General features: G+C 39.9%; 1 protein-coding gene across 1 annotated transcript in view; it reads left to right on the forward strand.

The window, feature by feature from the left end:
- The window catches only part of LOC128738192 (phosphatidylinositol 4-kinase beta), a 210,631-nt gene that overhangs the window by 144,605 nt on the left and 45,779 nt on the right, over window positions 1–20,247 (forward strand). The window lies entirely within an intron of this gene.

The raw sequence follows: 20,247 nt of genomic DNA on the forward strand, positions 1-20,247 counted from the left end.
AGGATAAATATAAATTTAAAAAAATCTATTTTTAGAATTTTCGCCTTCTAATAAAAGAAGTGCCACATCTACGGACTCTTAGGAGCTGTAGGAATTTTCTACGATTGTCTACTGATGTTAAGGAAAAGGTCCAAAACTTCTTTCTCTTGCAAAATACGAGTACACTGCATGCAGTGAATAATATTCCGTAAAACATAACACGATATGAAAACAGTTTTTCTTTATAACCAAGTACATTCAAGTCGCTATTTACGCGAAGAATACGTTCCGCTTAAATCAAAGCCGCGTATAATAAACTCGTAAATTCCGAAATTCGCGTAAAAAACCGCGTAAATTACAAAAGTACGTGTGAAAATAGACGTTTTGAGCCCATCCACGTAAATTCCGAAGTTCGCGTAAATTCCAAAATTCGCGTAAAAAACCGCGTAAATTGCAAAATAAAGAAAAATATAGAAAAAGCCTTCAGAAAACACAGCAAAAAGGCGATGAAAAGATGACTAAAATATGAAAAGAAGACATGGTAGAGACGGCGTAAAGACGACGAAAATGCGATGAAGAGGTGAAGAAAAAATGATGAAAAGATGGTGAAAATATAAAAAGCTAACAGACAGACGACGAAAGACATCAAAAATACGACGCAAATAACATGAAATGCTGCAAAAAGACGACGACAAAACGCAAAAACAATGACAATAAAAAGCACAGAAAACAACCAAAAGACGTTTAAAAAGCGTAAAAAATGTGACTAAACATGTGAAACAAGTCGAAAAAAATGACAGAAAAGTAACGAAATAACAGTAAAACAAAAAGACGACAAAACAATAAAAAGTTGACAAAAAAAATCATAAAAGCAACAAACAAGTTTACAAAAACGGTGAAAAAATCCGCTGAAAAAAGTGATAAAATATACTCAAAATAGAGATTGAAAAACCACGAACAGAAGACGAAAATGCGATTAAAAGATGGCACAAAGACGATGAAATAAGACAGAAAAATGACAGAAAGTCGACAAATACAAATAAAAGACGACAAATGGATAACAGAAGACGGCAAAAACGCGACGAAAAGACAACAATAAGGTCAAAAAACGACAAAAGAACGACGAAACGACAGTAAAGAGACTACAAAAAGACGACGAAGAGGCGGTGAAAAGTGTTTGTCATCACGCGAAATGATGATGAAAAAAAACGGAAGACGATAAAAATAACGCGAAAGAAGCATCGAAAATGTCAAAAAAAGACTAAATGAGGACAAAAAAACACCATCAAGAACAACCCAAAATACCCCAAAAGAAAATAGAAAAGGGTAAAAAGACGACATAAAGATGCTAGGAAGGCAGATGCTGAAAAGAACGAAAAATGACTAACAGACATTAATGACGGAAAAAACGAAAATACAATTCAGAACAACGCCTATGACCCTTTAAGCACTAGCCCACACAATTGTGTATGTGAAAGCTTTTTGTAGCAAAAACACTGTCCAAAAGCATTCAAGTGACTTACAAAGTACAAAAGCCGTGCAACGTTAGTCTAACAGTTGCACTTTGTATTCAAATGGTTATATACGTACGACAGTTGTTGTTTCGCAGCAACGATTTTCATAGAAAAATGGGAAAACAAACCGTCCTTAAAGGGAGAAATCAAATGCGATCACACATTTAGGCGGAATGGAGCAGGATTCATCCATGTAAACACTAGTGTTATAAAAAAACCTTAAGGTTCCTTCTTGATTTTGTAACGAAATTATAACCCTTTCTTCGGTGTTAAAAACAGAAATCTTCTTCAGCAATATCCGGGAACGCTGGTTCTAAGCATCAAATTCTGCCAAATTGCAACCTAAGTATCTCATTTTGCTGAGACTCTTTAGAAGAAAATACACATCCTATAATAATGAGCATCAATGTTCCAAATCGAGTGAGAAGCTAACGATATCTACTCGCACGCAAGAGTTTTTGAGGCATAATATTCAACGCTTACACCGCTTACGCAAGCGTAGGACAAGCAGTTGCCGTTACTGTGCGCAGTCGTTCTGCTACCTACACACTCAGGAACGCACAGCCTCATACTGTCTTTTTGCATAACCCGTGAAGGCTATTGGCGCACTGGGATACAGATTTTGTATTAATTTTTCTTTTCCTCGATTCTATTCACGGGTGGAAGTGCGAGCTCTCGCCAGTCTCACGGTATAAACGCCTCTAAAAGTTTGTTGAGTAATATTTCTCCAATTTACGATCGTCCTGTCATACAGTAATACATCGAGTGTAACAAAGTGTATCACGCAGCCTCGGAAATAAACAAAAAAAGAATTATTTGAAAGTGACTTTCCTGAAATACAAATTTCGAAGAACAAAATAGTTTGACCCCCTCAATGGAACATCCAAAAATTAACGCAATCTGATCAACCGAGTAAGCAAAACAAAGGCTAGGTGCTACATTCCGTTATCGATTTTTGACTTTCTGTTTTTATACGACAGACTTCGCAGCCAGCTGTTACGATCCTATTGACTCTAACAGCCTTCTACGCAAACTTCAGCGTCTGGATGCCTCGCACCCGACTTATTGTCATGGATTGATTCATATTTATGCGACAGAGTCTTGCAAGTCAAATCGGAATCTACCGTTCCATCTGTGTCTATCAATAAATCTGGTGTTCCTCAAGGAAGTAACGTGGAACCTTTGTTTTTCATTTTACTTTTCAACGACATGACAAGATTGCTGGAGCCTGGATGCCCATCCCGACGACTTTGTTTCTAAAATTGGGAAAGATTTCAAGGATCGTTACTGCTTAAAATCTTCGTATTGTGTGTTAGTCCACCCTGTGCTTGAAATGTGATTTGGCAGCGCAATGTGAATTGGCAGTGTTTTTAAAAATAATAAACATTTTGCTAAGGGTTTGCTTCATCTTCGACCATTTTTATCCCTTACTACCAGTGAAAGATTTCTTCTTAATTTACGAAAACCGAAATGTAAAGAATGGGTAAACATCATTTTCGATCCATATTTATGAGAAAAACTTTCCGTTTGATTCTACTACAACAGTAGTTATTAAATTCGATTTAAATGAATTTTTTCCTCTGATTTCAACACAAAAGACATGACATGACATCAATGCGTTTCATCCACACCACAGTCATGCATTTTTATTCGTTCAGAGTAGATAGGTACTACAATTTTACAAGACAGAACAGATTAACCGGGTGATAAATTCGCAGTCATACTCAAGCTGTCACTCGTAACCGGTGAAAATATTCCCCACCATGTAGGAGGTGTCAGATCTGGTAGGGATTCCCAGGAAAACAAATGACGCAGTAAACACATAATTCGATTGTGGTTGTCCGAGCAAAAACAAAAATGCAGACAACGATGCGGCGCGTGGGTAGCGTGAATATACACTTTCGTGATTGTAATTGTTTTTTTTTTTGTCTTTCTTTTTGTCGCCGTCGGAAATAAATATTTGATTGATTCAGTGTGACTATTTTACCCCCTCAATTGATCGATCAGGGTCGATTTTTTTGTTAATCCAGAAATTTCCTAATAAGTATCTCTTTTTGAAAAAGGAAGCAATCTACAGCAATATTTGACGTGAAACTTTTCTGGTATCTGGTTTATTCGGTGGGAAGTTTCATCAATTGATTTAACCACAAATGCGACCAGGACCGAACATCGGATTAAACGGCAGCGGAATGTGCAATTTGTTCGTTTCCGTTCGGTTTTCGAATGCGGAACAAATGCAGCAACACCAAATAAATACCATTTAGTGGTAAAATGAATGCTTTGAACAATGTCAATTGAAGCAAATTTGCTTCAGTGAGTGTGTTCCATTGTTTATGGTCTGAACGTGCGGCTTCCCGCGGAATCCGCAGACACATAGGTTCGAGAGAGCGTTGCTGTAATTTTGGTTTATAATCGCCTGAGGCAATGTAATTTATATTCATGTTACGACGACCATAACACTCGCCGGCCAACCAGTTTTAGTAGCGTCAATTACGGAGCTGCTGATGTGAAAACACATAACCGAAATGTGGCTTTAAAGGACCATTGCAACGTGTGGCCTAGATTAGGAAATTCAACTGGATTTACTCTAAACATGGTAGGGCGCCCCTCACCGAGAGGCGAGAGATGGCTCTCGACTGTTTTCTAATCGCAAATTTTATGATTACGTCTGAGCATAATAGCTTTGACGGGGCATGTGTTGGCACTATTAGATGAAGGCCGAATTTCGTCCCAAAAAGCTTACCTATGTTCTCGCGAGGGACTTTACGCCAAACTTAAAGGCACGTACTAAGACAGGTGCTTTAGTTGGGTCCTCCGCTACTGACTGGAAAGATTTCAAAATTTTCAAACAATTTTAAATCCAATAATGTCAACGATTTTTAGGAGAACTCAATCGATTATCGAGTCCAGGCAGGAGAAGAACCGGTTGAAAAGAGTTGTTCGTGCCAGACGACGTTAGCAGGTAGCAGCTCTGTGGCGTGTCTGCTGCCTATGCCTTTTTTTTATAGAGCACCATTTTCACGCTCCTTTTTTCCGTTCATTTATCGGAAACAGGGCGAAGATTGTAGCTAAACCGGATTTTTGTATTAAATCCGCGCTGAATGCTGTCACGGGTCCGCATTTTGCACCTTTCCGAACACGGTGGACAGGTGCAGGCAGCCAGCCAGCCTTGTGCGCGATATCATCACGGGCTTCGGCTATGGCGTGTCGATTGAACATTATTCCAAGCAAGAAGGTTTGCCAGGGGCACGTCACTCCATCGTGGAACTGGTTTTTAATCTTTGCACATCGTTGGAAACTAGCTTTCTTCCTTGCTTGTTGCGGGAAAGGAGTGGTTCCGCTGCCGCTTTATATTTTCGTGTGTGCATGCGCACGTCTGGTGGACTAAGGAAGCAAAATATATTGTTGCCCATATGGACGTTAAAAGGGAAAATTTAGAGAAAAACTGGTTCGCAAAATCGCTTCACTTTCGTTGGACTTGTTTTTATTGCGGTTACGAGCATGCTTGTTTGTTTATTCATTGCTGCAAGCTGTTTTGATTTTAGCAATCTAAATTTCAAAACATTAGCTATGAAAATTTAATTTGAAAACACTTTTTTTGTGATCGAGCCTGAATTTTAAAACCTCGCTTCACGATGGTAATACTAACATAACATAATTCAAATTTGAATTATGTATAATTTATTCCTCTAGTAACGTACAGCCATTCTATCTAATTACATTGATTCAGTTATTATTATGGACTACATTTGACGTAACAACATTAGTTTATGTAGGTAAATCTGCCTCAACGGAGGTTTTGCATTCGACCTGTCTCGAGTTTTGCACCGCAACCACCGTTCCGCTTTAAAGACACCCGTTCAACTGTTGTAATGAGCTGGACGCACGAATTAGGGCAATCATTTCCGGCAATAACAATCCACCACCAGATTCACACAATTCAAGACATAATGAAAACTAATAACTTAACTATTCCGATTGTTACTAGTGTCGTCGTTAATCGGTCTTTTCCTATGTCCACTTTTTGACTCCATGCTGACTGACTTCACATACGAAGTCCGAAGTAGCAGCAGCAGCAGTGTATGTCAGAAGGTTAGTTAGTGCCAAATCTTCGCCATCCATCAAATTAAGACAATGAACAATGGCTATTAATTTCGCAGCCGGAAAAGTTGCCAAAAATGGAGGTGACACTTCCGCACCTGCTGCTGTGCTGTGTGCGTTTCGTTTCGCTGTCAGTTTTCCTACCTGATACTTGGTGAACCAAGTATCCGTCAGAGTCAGCGGTCGCTGCTCGGGTATTGGCTTAATGTGACAGCACGTTTGGTTGTGTCATTTTTCTTCCCCGGAAGAGAATTCACATCACGTCCCCAGATCGTCGTCGTGGTGGAGACTTTGACCTTAAGCGGGAGAGAAATGAACCTGACAATGCATATAGCGCGCTACTGTGAAGGCATAAACCAGGCTAAGCTTGCAACCGATTCGAATGGTAATTTTTTTGCACGTGTAAAATGTTTAGTAACCATTTATGGTTTCCTTACTGACGGTTAAATGAGAATTTAAACAATGAACGGTAAAAGACCTCTGCGAATGCCTTGTAAGGGAGTACGCTAGGGGAAGCTAATTTGCGGAAGAAAGACAGTATGATGTTAATCGGGGTGATGAGTCTTTTTAATAGGGTAGGGAATATTTAATGAATTTCAAACATTAAAGTGCATATGGAACGATCGTCATTAATGAATCACCAATTGTTTCCAAGTATAACATGAGAGAAAGGAAATAGTACAATAAACATTAAACAGATTTGGAGATACTATCGAGAAATTACGAGTTTTGTTTGAAGTTGTCCGACATCTGACAAACAACTGTTACTAGATTGTCACTTATCACTTAAAGACATCTCCATCCTGTGCTGTCCCAATAGGACACCATACGAACCGTTGCTTTTCAAGAAATGTCGCTTTTCTAGTGGTAGTAAAATCAAATTTTCTCACTTATCTATGTTTAATTGTTTACCCACTTGTAAAACAATCACTAATCATACTTTATTTGTGGTACAGTTACTCTGTTATACTTAATTTTCATGACTTCTGCCATAGCATCTTTACCATTCATCCGAAACTGAGATGCATGAGAGAGTAATGTTACTGCGTTGAGTAAATTTACTATCGCGCAAAATTGAGCTGTTTCCGAAATGTACAATATGCGTTACAAAGTAACGACATATGTTGTATTCAACAGGGAAACATTGATAGTTTCAAGCATACTCTCACGCATGGCGCATGATGAAACACTAGCGCCAGCTTCTGTTATTTATTATCAGAAATTAGTCCTATTGGACTAATTTTAAAGTCGGTCAGCGACGGAATTTTTCGAAAGCTAAAGATCTTGCTTTATTGGCATTACCAATATATCAAATGGTGCCGGTACCCTTATCAACGCGACATTACGCATGTCGATCAGTCTGCTCCTATCGAAAACAAACCCAGGTTTCTCAATAGCCAGATTGGAGCTACTCGTCCATTCTGCATACAGTATTCGTGATTTGGGTGTTACTTTTGATACATCGCTAACGTTCAAGCCACACTACAACGAAATAATTGCCAAGGCCAATCGACAGCTTGGATTTATATTTATAATAGCTAAAATAGCCGTGATCCTAGGTGCCTCCGATCACTTTACTACTCCCTGGTGCGCTCCGTCCTTGAAACCAACTCGGTTGTTTGGTGCCCATTCAATGCTAACTGGATAGCAAGAATCATGTCGGACAGTCTGATTCTAAAAAATAATAAACTTCAAAGGAACACTAAAACAAGAGGGCGCCAAGGACGTCTTCGCCAAGGCCGCCACAGAGTCACGCTACGATTCTGGAACCAGGTCTAAAATCTGGGTTTAAAATCTTATGAAAAATATGGTCTGAAACATGGTTCATAATCTAGCCCAAATTTATTCTAAAATCTGAAAAAAAAGTTGATAAAATATAGTCCAGATCCAAAATATGGTCCCGGCTCAGAACCAGGTTCAAAATCTGATCAAAAATGTCCAAAATCTGATAAAAATGTGATCCAGGGCCAATATTTGGCTTTGGTCCAGAATGTGGTTCACAATCAGGTCTCACATCTGATCCAAAATATGATCAAACATCCAAAGTATTATCAAAAACCTGGTCCAAATTTGATAAAAATCTGGCCCAAAATCTGGAATCTCACGGAGGTCCAACATCTGGTTCAAGCCCAGAATCTGGTCCAAATTATGGCCAAAATCTAATCGAAAATGTAATCCAAAATCTGTTCCAGAATCTGGTTCAAACCCTAATCCAAAATCCGGTTGCTGGTTTAATAACTGATCAAAAAGTTGTCACCCAAAATCTACTCTAGGTCCAAAATCTGGCCAAAGAAAATTGTTCCAAAATGTGGTCCAAAATCGGGTTTATACCCTGGTCCAATTCCAGATTCAAGTACAAAATCTGGTTCGCAATCTGATAAAAAAATATGCACCAAAATGTGGCCCGAAATCTGGTTTTGGTTCAGAATGTGATATGATATGATATGAAATGATATGATCCACAATATGGTCCAAATCTGATAAAAATGTCCAAAATCTGATCCAAAATGTGATGGAGGTCAGGAATCTGTACGTGTATGGGGGTAGCCAATCACTTCAAGGGTTTCCCATTGTATGCAAGTGTCAGCAATTACTGCAGAATTGAATTTATCCATCCGGCAACTTTCATATCAATGCTGTTCGTGAAGAACCAAAAGGGGTTGGGTGGATCTATAAGCAATGTCGCTTACATGATTCCATGGGAATATCAGACACTTCTTCCAGCATATACCGCCGGTTTCTAGATACTTAACTTCACCGTGCAAACTTACCTTGCGTGATGATTTGTGTGCTAGAAGGGCGCGTCAAAATCCTCTCCGACCTTATATGACTTGGGCTGGTTACCATATCCCTCATCCAGTCTTCGATTGATTCGATACCCTGATGCTTCCTCCCCATTACTATAATGATAGTATATGGCAATATAATAACATAATATGAAGATACAATATATGAAGATATATGGGCAAAAATAGAACAATCTCACCAGCAGTCCTCCGAATGGAATAGAATTACATCATTTGAGTTTCCATAAGTGCTTCCATTATTAATTTAATTTTGTCTTCTGGTATCCATGAGCATTATTTGAACTTTTTTCGGCCATAGTTTTCACTGTACTGTAGGAGGTGCTTTATGAGCTAAAACGAAACAAATAATTAAAATAACTCATGTTAAGCTTACCTCCTAATTAATTCCGGGAATCATCCAGCATCGCACCTCCTAGCTTGGCTACTCAATAGAGCATCACCGGGTAAGGCCACGTGGAGGCGCTAGGTAGGGGCCTGGGATGACTCGAGCTATGTTGGACGCTTCCTCATTTGCCTTCCCCATTTCATACCCGTGATGGAGGTCTGGAATCGAGCCCCGAAATCTCTTCCTAAATCTGATAACATATGTGATTCAAAATCTGGTTCAGAATCTAACCCAAATCTGTTCCGAAATCTGAAACCAAAGTTGATTAAAAATGTGGTCCACGATGTAGTCCAGGTTCGGAAACTGGTTCAAACCTTGATCCAAAATCTGGTTGATAATTTAACAACTGATCAAAAAACTGTGATCCTCCAGAAATCTGCTCCAGTTCCGAAATCTGGTTTATAACCTGGTCCGCAATCTGATAAAAAATATGAACCAAAATGTGGTCCAGATCCAGAGTTTGGTCCGGGTTCGAAATCTGGTTTTGGTCCAGATTGTGGTCCAATATCTGGCTCAAAATCCGATCAAATATGTGATTCAAATCTGGTTCAGAATATAGTCCAAATTTATTCCAAAATTTGGAAAGAAAGTCTAATAAAAAATGTGGTCCAAAATTTAGCGCAAGTTCAGAATATGATGGTAATTTAAATCTTATTAAAAATAATAAACTTGAAAGGAACACTGATTTATGAAACAAGGGAGTGCTGAACAGGGTCTTCGCCAAGGGCGCCACAATATCACGCTACGGCTCTGAATTCATATGAAATAATGAAGGTGAATGTTTTTTAAATTTTTATTAATAAAAGGAGCATGTCTTTTATGGCCGGACAGTCTCCAGACTGTGCTTACTTATTTATTGGTCCATGTCCGCAGTTTCGGCAGAATGAAGGAATAAAATCAGAGATCTCCACTGTCGACGATCTCCCACCATGGCTTTCTTTTGTCGCCAGAATAGGTTCTCGTCAACAGCCTGGATGTCGTTGGCAAAGCTGCATCGCGTGCTGCCTGGGAGCTTTCGGAGAGGTTATCAGCATCTTTGACTTGAGCTGCACGTTCCTCACAGTCATGTGGAAGATTTGTACTTTGCCCATCTTGCCCGTGTCATCATTTACCTGATGAGGACGGGAAGGAAAACAGGAGGAATAGGAAGGGGTGGATGAAGAATTTGGACAAACTAAGGCTCTGCATTAAGTCTGTGCGAAATTTCGCGTTTACCGAAATTTAACGAAGTTGTACGAAAATTACCTTAGATTTTGTGGTAGATTTCCATTAAACTACTGTTTATGCTATGGTAAATTTCTCCCGGTTTCGTACAATTTTGGTAAAGACGAAATTTCGCGAGATTTCGCACAGCCTTAACTCTGCATATCAATACACCATCGTACAATTTCAGATCGTCAGCGTACACCAACTTACATCCGTTACCCAGAAGTAATGTTACGTCATTAAAATACAACGAGAAAAGTTAGGGGCTTGCATTGCTGCTTTGTGGTGGAAAGGCAGGAATTGAGCTGTACGCGTATCGTTCTTAATAAAATTTGGTGAAGCGCCAAGTCGGGAAAGTTTTCGCAACAGTATTTGATGGTTGTATACGATCAAACGCTGCCTTCAAATCGGTATACACTACTATATCTATTATTGATGACGGATATCACCATTGCCATTGGCGGCGGTTTCTCCATCTTCGGCTAGGAAGTTAGCCCAGGCTCTCTTGTTCGGCGCATCGTTGACGAGCAGCTGTCTTAGTCGCTCTGATTCGCGCTCGCTCAATGTCGGCTTTCTCCTCTTTCCGCTCGTCACGTTGTCGAGGGTTTCGTGAATGGTCATGATGAAGGCATTCTTGATACCGCTCCATTGCTCTTCGTCAGTTTCACTAGATGGCAACTTCGAAGCTCGGTATTCATGTTGTTCGACAAAAGCTCTTTTTACCTCGGGATTCTCAGGTATCGGCGTGCGCCGAAGACTCCCCTTTCGGCTGATGCTGATGTGGTAAATTTGGTTTTCTGTTCGGTCGTCGCGCTACACTACCTTTCAAATCAGACTATTAGTGCTCAGATTAATTAGCGCTTAGATTTTCATGGTTTTGAGTACTTTTGAGCTTTCGAGATCGCAAAAATATTTAACTTTTAGTTTTTTTTTGTGTTTTCGTTTCGTGTAGATCAAAGAGGCCCCCTTTTTTTTGGAAAGCTGAGAATTTTCTATATATTTACTTTACTTTCATAACGATAGCCCGTTATCGATCCTACGCCGAACGAATTGTTGTTCTGTCATTCTCCAATCCCCTCGAGTAACAGCTGAATGTGCATCCGTTCTCGACGAACGGCCCTTCCTAGTTATCTGCTGAAAATAGTTTTGGCTACTCTGTCGTTTTGGAAAGGAAGGAAGTGTCTGATACAAAGAATGATTAATCAAATGAACTAAAAAATGGCGATTTAGATTAAAAATATATCGGGTTGTGCAATGGCAGATGGGGTTTGCACCCACGCTCTTTCAGGTGGTATCCGAATGTTTTACTAACTAAACTACTGCCGCCCATTAACTCTTTCGTTGGGCATTCTGGTCACGTACCCACTACGTTAGCAAATTTCTGCAACTGCAGCTCGTGGTCCACGCGTCTGTACCACATTCCATTTTCCATTTGGCACCAATTATTGATTGCAGAATTTTACGCTCGAACACCCAAAGCAGTCGTCGAAGAGCTTCCTTTAGCGTCCATGATTCATGTTCGCAAAGGGCCACCGGGAGGATTAGTGTACTGTGGAGCGCTAGTTTTGTGCAAATTTTCAGACTACGCAACGTCAATTGGCTGCGTAATTCGTAGAAAATCCAATTCGCAGCTGCAATTCGTCGTTTTAGTTCGTGGCTTACATCACCGTCATAAGGCAGGGGCGTACCAAGGTATATGAATTGCTCCATATTGTTCCCCATCCAGCTCCGTCTTGGCATCAACAGCATTTAGACTTCCACGTTCCTTGTCAGCAACCTCGTAGTTCGTTTTGGCGGTGTTAATTATAAGTCCCTAACTCGTTAGGCCGCTGAAGGCCTCTTCCATTGCTTTATGGTTGATTCCGATGATATCGACTTCATCCGCAAAATCAAGCAGCATGTGAAATTTTGGTTCTTTTTCACGTTTGCTCATTGTACTGCACCTCTCAAAACAATGTTGAAAATCAGGTTAGAGATTGGATCCTCTTGCTTCAGTACATCCAACCTCACGAAAGCGGCTGAGGTCTTACCTGCTATTTTGACGCATGTTTTTGATCAATCCAGTGTCGTACGAATCAGCGTAACCAGTTTCGTCGGAAAACCATGTTCTAGCACAACTTTCGTTTGACGGGATCGTACGCTGCCTTAAAATTCACAAACTGATGATAAGTCTGCAAGTTGTACTTCCGGAACTTGTCTAGTAACATATTTACATTTTCTATCATAACATATTAAAAATTCAGAAACATTATTGACCATTCCAACTCTATTCGGCCTCGTGGACAACTTTCCTGGTTTGATGAGTTCTACGCGACGTTTCGTAATAAAATTAGATGGAAACTACGTCAAAGTGGAACTCTATATGGTTCTTCTTTTCTTTTTGTCAACCACGACATAACTATTTTTCTACATCAGTGCAGATTCCCCCCGATAGCAACACATCGCCTAGACAGGTATTATTGGCGAACAAACGTAATCAACTATCATTTCATTATGCACCATACATACACACAAAGCGACAGACAACGAACTCTACCAGTATCGTATCCCGGTCATATCGAACTTCGGTCGCCTGGTTCGCCTATGACGTACGAAAGTTAATTGAATTAAATCAATCGATAATCCCTTCTGCTGCTTGCTTGCTACAACGGCACTAGCCAATTCTTCTACGTCTATCTTGTCCTCAAACTTGGAACAGTTTGGTAATCGCCCTCCACAGCAAACCTCCTTTCTTTTTCCCCTTTTTGCCGCACGTGCCGCAGGATGACGCGTGGTAATGTTGTATGTAATATTAGGTACCATCAATGAGCCGTTACCGTGCGATTATTGTTTCCCTGCGAATTCTCAAAGTGTGACACACACACAGGCCGCTTCGCTGGAATGCAATTTTATTTTTAGCTCCATATATGGGTTTCGCATGCCGCCGATCAACAACGTTGACGTGACGCGGTTCGTCGAAGGTTTTTCGCTGCATTTCGTTGGTAATTGCTCATTACGATTTTAATTGGATGTTTACGGTTTGAAATATTTCTAAGGTACACTTTGACTGTGAAATTCATGCTTCACACAATAATAGTTTACATTTCCAAAAGATACACAATAAAGAAAACGACCCTTTCGCATGGCATGACTTTTTTCCTCGTCCGATAACAATCTACCGACTTGACACCTGATCGGGGACAGCAAAGTAAAAGTTACACAACAAAACGACTCGAACGGGTCGAGGCGTTTTATCGCCCTGGAACGCATTCCAAACGACGGCGGTGTCGGGACGGGAGTTACCGGGAAAGTTTGTATCTACACTTTTCTCCTTTCTCCCACGGTTGACGTCGTTTGTTGTGTTCGTACGTAACGTACGAGACGGGATTCAAACCACCCGAACGAGCTCCTGCTGGGACCACACAACTGCGTAGCTAATGTCGTAATTTACGATTATCGGTTCGTTTTGATCCGTGTAACGAGCAACCTCCGGGGGGTGGCTGTTGAGTTATTACAGCATGCATTAGCTCTAGTAAATTTTAGATGTATTGATGGTCCATAAAGATTAAAACTGATTTCAAACTTGTAACACAGGGGTACAATCTTAATAATTTTGGTTATCGCTTATCCCGACACAATGGAAGGTATCGTAATGAAAATATTAATTGAAAACGCTGCCGGATGATTAGCAACTCACATTGGCCGAACACGCTCGGTACATTCCCATTGCACGAGATGTGTTGTCACGTTTTGCTTTAATACTTTGTGCACACTGCAATGGAATGTCAAGAAATATGCATAAACCGCATGCCTACAGTTGAATTAGACTTGCAACTGTACAATCGTTTGAATATTTCAAGGTGGGCCCGTCGTTTGCAGATTAAAATTTTACTTCCATTCCATAGTGATAGCTTGCGCTGAATGACTAAACCAACTGAAATCTGCATGTATTTTATCATTGAAACCCATTGTTGTGATAAATGTTCCCATAAAGGTTCTCGTTTGACAGACAGCCGATCGACCTTCTCGCGTGGATGGGAGTTTACAGTGGAAATCACCCGCCCGTTACCACCGTGGCCGCGGGATTCCGAAAGATAACAGCACAAGTGTTGGTGGTGTTGGTTGATATCACGAAACGCGATTCCCTTATCAGTCGGTTGCTGACCGTCCCTCACGGAGCTGAGGTTGTTGCAAACTCATCTACACAAATATTTGCGGCATTTGTAGCGTGAGCGAAGTATGGCTTACGGTGTGCCGTGGCTTTCGGTCTGTTACCGGAACAATTTGGTGGTTGCTTAATTTCGAGGGGCGCGCATTTAATCGTGTGTTGGTCGCTTGAGCTGTTGTTATTTAAATACAGATCGTTTTAATCGCGTATGCCTTCATTATTCGCCGATATTGCATAGCCCCGAAGCCCTGTAAGGCATTGATTAAAAGAAATCTTTTCCGAATAAATTCCACCATTAATTTTATTCACGACAGATACGCATTTCGCCTACGACTTGCAGGTTTCTTCAGTGTCTGCTTTTGAACTAAACTAAACTAAATTAAAAATGATAATTCTAAAGCTTGAACCTTGAATTTGAGTTTCAACTCCGAGAACATGACACAACATGTCTGTACACTAATTACCAGCTGATTCCAGTAACAAATAGCGTCACTAACCGTTGCAATCCCTGATAGTCTTCTGTTGATTTGACTGTGATAAAGAGTTTCAGATCATCAGAACATGCAGATTCGCAGACATGAAGCATAATCAAGCAAACATCATTAAAAATATTGGGAACAGCATGGGTACCAGGTTGCTTCCCTGAGCTACTTCAGAATTGCTAGTAAAACTGTAGAAGCGAGACGATCCCGGCTTAATATTTAGTTAACGTTTCACCAGACAGGATTCCAGCTATCTAATGTAATTTGGAACAGAGAGCAGTAGTTGGTGATCAATATTAAGATCAGTGTATATTGTGTCCATTTGGTATCCACCTTCAATAGCTTTGATAATAGCGATGAGAGCTCAACAACGTTGAACGACGGTGATTGACCAATCTTTGAATAAATCATGTTCACCTTACGTAATGTATGATTTCACTAACGAAAAGCACGTTTTCTTGCTACTAAAAAGTTTGGATCCAGCACTCTGCGACGTAATCCCACAATAGTTAAAAATTATCATCAAGGAAATTGTTAAAGAATCAGTGCATCTCAATTCACCACACAATTTGCTCGGACACAGAATTGCAAAATGAACCAATAAGTTTAAATTACTGACCTTAAAATGATCCTCTAATGCTGTGGTAAAAATGCTGTGATAAAAAGCAATATTCATACCAAAAATCAAACGACGAGGGCTGACAACTCCGCCTAGATAGATATGGTTTAATTGCGGATATTGTTATGTAAGGTGGGAAACTAGTGTTACAATGACAATCGTGACGGCTATCTTCGGGAACGTAAGGTTTCGTATCATGAACAGTAGGCACGGATGGTATTCCCTCCACTTTGAACCGGCTGTGGAATAGAACCTGCGGACGAACCGAACCAAGAACGAAAAGGCCCCTCAAGGACCTATTTGAAGGTATTAGGATTAGCAAAGCCGGCGTTTAGGCCGGCAAACCTGTGCGGTCGAACAGAGCCTCGCGCTTCGGTGGGGCCTCGTGCTTGGTAATGGCTAGAGAAAAATTTTAAGAAAATTTAGTGGACAATCCTTGCATGTATACAACATAATTGGATTTTCAGCAATATTTGCATGATTTCTATTGTTCCATTTCTCTTCTAAATGCAGAGCGTAAAGAATTAAGAAAAAATCGATGAAATTAGGCCTTCGATCAAATGGGCACTTAGCTCTTTTGAACCAATGAAATCTCCAAATATTCTACCCATTTTTTACAGAAAATGGACGACGTTATAATGTCAGAGCTCATCAACCTTTTCCGAGCCAGTTTTCCTTTGGGACATATCCCGGAGAATTGGCAGAAAATAGAGGTTGTGTTCCTACCTAAAAAAGATAAAAAAAAAGAAAACCATGCACAAGGCTTTAAAATCAATAGGTCTGACATCAATGCTTTCAGTTAATGGAGAAAATCACAGATAATGCAACAAATTTTTAAAGAGCTCTCCATGGAGAGCATGGAAATCAACATACATACCAAAACGGCCAATCTTCGTAAACCGCACTGCATTGTGTAAATAGTGGTGTTTGAGAAATCACTCAAATATCAAGAGACGAGACTTTGTGCTTTCCTTGATATTGAAAGAGCTTTCGATTACACGCCCTTCGTTTCAGTTATTACGGCTCTCTTTCAATGCGGAATCGACCACACTACAATAAGCTAGATTCAAGCAATGCTTTCGAGCAAATAAATCACAGCATTATTGGGAAATACGTGGGTTACGATTTCGGTGATCGAAGGATGTCCACAAGCAGTTCATAACTGCCCGGAACTTTTCTTCCTAGAGCTCAAATGCCAGAAGGTCATTGATTTTGTTAACCATGTAGTATTAAATTGGAGCACAAGATTATAGCTATCTAGCTACTCCATCGATGAGCATTCCGTAAACTTTGTAGAGAAATCGGAGCCTGCCTCAAAAGTTCATCATTTAGACTATCATAGTGCGACATACAAAAAAGCCTCACTGCTCAATCTGCACAGGGCCTCGTGCGTTGTACCGCCTGCTAAGAGGATTAGCCACAATAAAACACCTAGTCTTACATCTAAAATCACGTACACCAGCATTACCTTTTTAAATATTTATCTTTTGTTTCACTAGATTCTTGGTCTTTGCTTACTACTGAATTGCTTTCAGGATTTTTGTTTCACTATCAAGCAACTACAATTAACCTATCACATAAACAACAATATCTGACGAACGAATTTTATAAAAAACTACAAGGTATACACCCCTAAGGGTTGTACGAAAGGGTGACGTAAGACTATATCAGATCATTAGATCAAAGACTAATGTAAACTGCACTTCTGGCATATGTATGTTTATAAGAATCTGTGAGTGCCATTGTTTAAGTGAAATATTCGAAATATTCACATTCAATTCTTCATTGAATACTATGGTGGCTTTGAATTGAGACATACAGATTTCTTTTAAAAATCACTTGTCTGCATCATAAAGGTTGAAATAGTAATGAATGATCAGCCCATAGATATGATTATGCGTAGCTTGGCATGTTTCCATAATCTTACTTTAACTCGCTTGTGGCCTTTAAAAGGGTCATTGGTTACAAATAAAGCCAAAGCATGTTCATCGCAAATATGACGTGGCATTCGAATGTCCTTTTCTTTTGACATGAATGGCAACAGACACGTAAGTTAGCGTCGTCGATTCACTGTCTCTTGCTCCGGGAGGTTTTACTAGTTTACTTTCACAGCTTTCCGCTTGTTACATAGCAGAAAATATAGCGCATACGCAAAAATTTCTCTTTTCTTTTTAATCTCATTTATGCAAGTCCTTATCCTACCACAGGGTTGAGGGGGTCAAACCATCATAAAATAAATTCATGCCTCCAATAACCCCTCAAGCCAAATTTGGTTCCATTTGCTCGATTAGTTCTCGAGTTATGAGGAAATTTGTGTTTCATTTGTATAAGAGCCCCCTCCTCTTAGAAGGGGAAGGGGCCTTAGTACAACATAGAAAGAATTCTTACCTCCAAAACCCCCCGCATGCAAAATTTAAATCCTTTTCCTTAATTAGTTCTCGAGTTATGAGGAAATTTGTATTTCATTTGCATGGGAGCCCCCCCTCCTAAAGAGGGGAGGGGTCTCAATTCACCATAGAAAAAAATCTTGCATCCTGAAACCCCCACATGCCAAGTTTAGTTCCATTTGCTTGATTAGTTGTAGAACTAATAATTGGAAGAAATTTGTGTTTTATTTGTATAGGAGTCCCTCCTCTTACGCCCTCCATAAAATTGCTCTCTTACCCCCTCCATAAAATTGCTGGTAATTTTATCTATCCAACGACATATAAATTGTTCAGTTTCGTTCAGTAGTTTAGTAGTTATTAGCGTTTGAAATCTTTCATTCAAACGTTACACTTCTATTTTCGTTTTCACAAAGTGCTACCCAGTCCCAGTATAGTAAACAAAGACGTAGTCCCGTCAAAAATATTCTTTAACGAACACCGCGCGCACTATCCACTTTGTCCAACTTTCACGATAGAATAAAGCTTTTCTATCTTGGTTGAGCCTTTTTGGGCTTCCACTAGTTTAAAATCCGAATTTTGGAAGCCTTCCTTTTTTTTAAACGATCCATCGATTTGCCAATAATTTACTCGTTTTGAATCTTGTAGCATTTGAATACCATGGTTGTATTATTACCAATATGTGAATGATTCTGTCTTGTGACCGCTCTGTCCGCAGATTTGAAACGATATCACCCTTACAGGTGTGAGTTATCGTTGTGTAGTAAAAAAGTTTTCTTGTTTGAGTGACCCCTCCGTCCGTGGACTGGGAGGGCTATCATTCATACAGTCGATTGCTTGTTCAGAGGTGAACTTATGAATTTTTATTGGATTGAGGAAATTCGAGCAGATTGAGATAAACGTAGCAAATTGCCGAAGTTAATTTTATATGAGGCTAGCCTACCCGGCAAACTTCGTATTGGCATAAATTAAACTGAGCTGCACATAAATAATCGGATAACCTTTGTAACGATGTCGAGTTTCGCAAGTTTCGCAAGGAGTTCAACCTTAAACTATTTTCTTATTGATTAGACTTATTAGACAAGCTTAGACTATATTTAGACCCTATTATTCCTCACAGTAAAGTAGAAAATATTTCCTCCCATTGCTACGCCAGATAAAATCAAGCTGATAGCATTTAAATATTCGCCGTGATTTTAGGTATAATATTTCGCGGATAACCATTTCTCGGTTGCCCATAACGCGGAATATAATGTTTCGCGGAATACCATTTCGCGAAGAAATTTTTTTCTGATAGGTTACATTCTATAAATTGTGAATCATAAATACCTGTTAAAATGGTTCTTTGAAGCGCGACGGTTCACCAAAATCCCAAAATTCATCAATCCTCCACTTTTGTAAAAGTCCTTACACATTCAGTAATTGTTTCATTATATCCAAGCGCAGTCCGGTGAAACTGGGTTAGCACCAATCCCGGAGCGGAGCGTAGTGGCGTTGCGTTTAGCCACAAATAACGCCCGTGTTGCATCTAGCGTCTGTGTTGCAATGTGTCTAGTTCGAGTAACCAGCATCTATCTGCATAAGAAGGCAAATCTTAGGGATGTTGTCAAGGGAGGTATCGCCCTAAAAGCGGAAGAGAGGAGACACGAAGAGAATCTCTCATTGTCAGATACGTCGAAATGGAAAAGTACCCGAGAAATCTCCGTTCCGTACGTTCAATCCGCAGGTTCCAAGTTAGCAGCTTTGGGAACCAAGCCAGACTGTAATTCTCTAATAGCAGACGAACTAGGGCGCAATATAACGAATTAAAACAGAGGGCATTCATAAATTTCCGAACAATCTTAAATCTTAAAAATTAATCCGACTTACCGTGATTCTTTGGAGATAATTGAATCACGTCTAGATTGAACGTCAGCAATATTGGTCCACTCTGCGTAGCTCAATAACATCGATACCAACCACAAGAGAATGGTGAAAAACTCATAACTTCACATTTGGAAACGCTCACACTGAGCCAGTTCCGTTTATAGTTAGTAAACAAATCAAGCAAACCCTGCAGGCGGCGGCAGTTGTCTATATTTCCTATCGAGGCGCATAGTTTCAGGTCATCGACGGTCACTAATCTACATGAAGTATCCAACAGTAATGCAATGTCGTTAAGGAACTGCAAGAAAAGCAGTGGTCCCGAATTGCTGCCTTGAGGAACTTATTAGTAAACACCGATGAAACACCGGATTCGAGCTTTATACGGAGTACTCTGCGACTAAGGTATGAGCCATTTCACCATTTAATCATTTATTGAGAAGCACCGATTCGAGATAGTTTCCGCAAGAGTATTGTATGATCAATTCGATCGAAAGCAGCTTTCAAGTCTATATGGATGGCATCAACTTGTTCCTTGTCTTTCATTTCCGATGCTACTATTTATGAATTCGCTATAAGATTTAATGTGATGCACGACCACTCGCTTTGTCATAGTAGACTTGGCAACCTTGCGGCTACAGAGCCTCCCAGTTATTCTATTGGATAAAAATTGCAGTTGAAACTCATGCTACGAAGATTCTAAAAGCAGTTATGTTATGTTTCTACTTTCTTTTTATTGAATTAGAAATATTTTCACGAA

This window comes from Sabethes cyaneus, chromosome 2 (assembly GCF_943734655.1).
Source record: "Sabethes cyaneus chromosome 2, idSabCyanKW18_F2, whole genome shotgun sequence".
Classification (NCBI taxonomy): Eukaryota; Metazoa; Arthropoda; class Insecta; order Diptera; family Culicidae; genus Sabethes; species Sabethes cyaneus.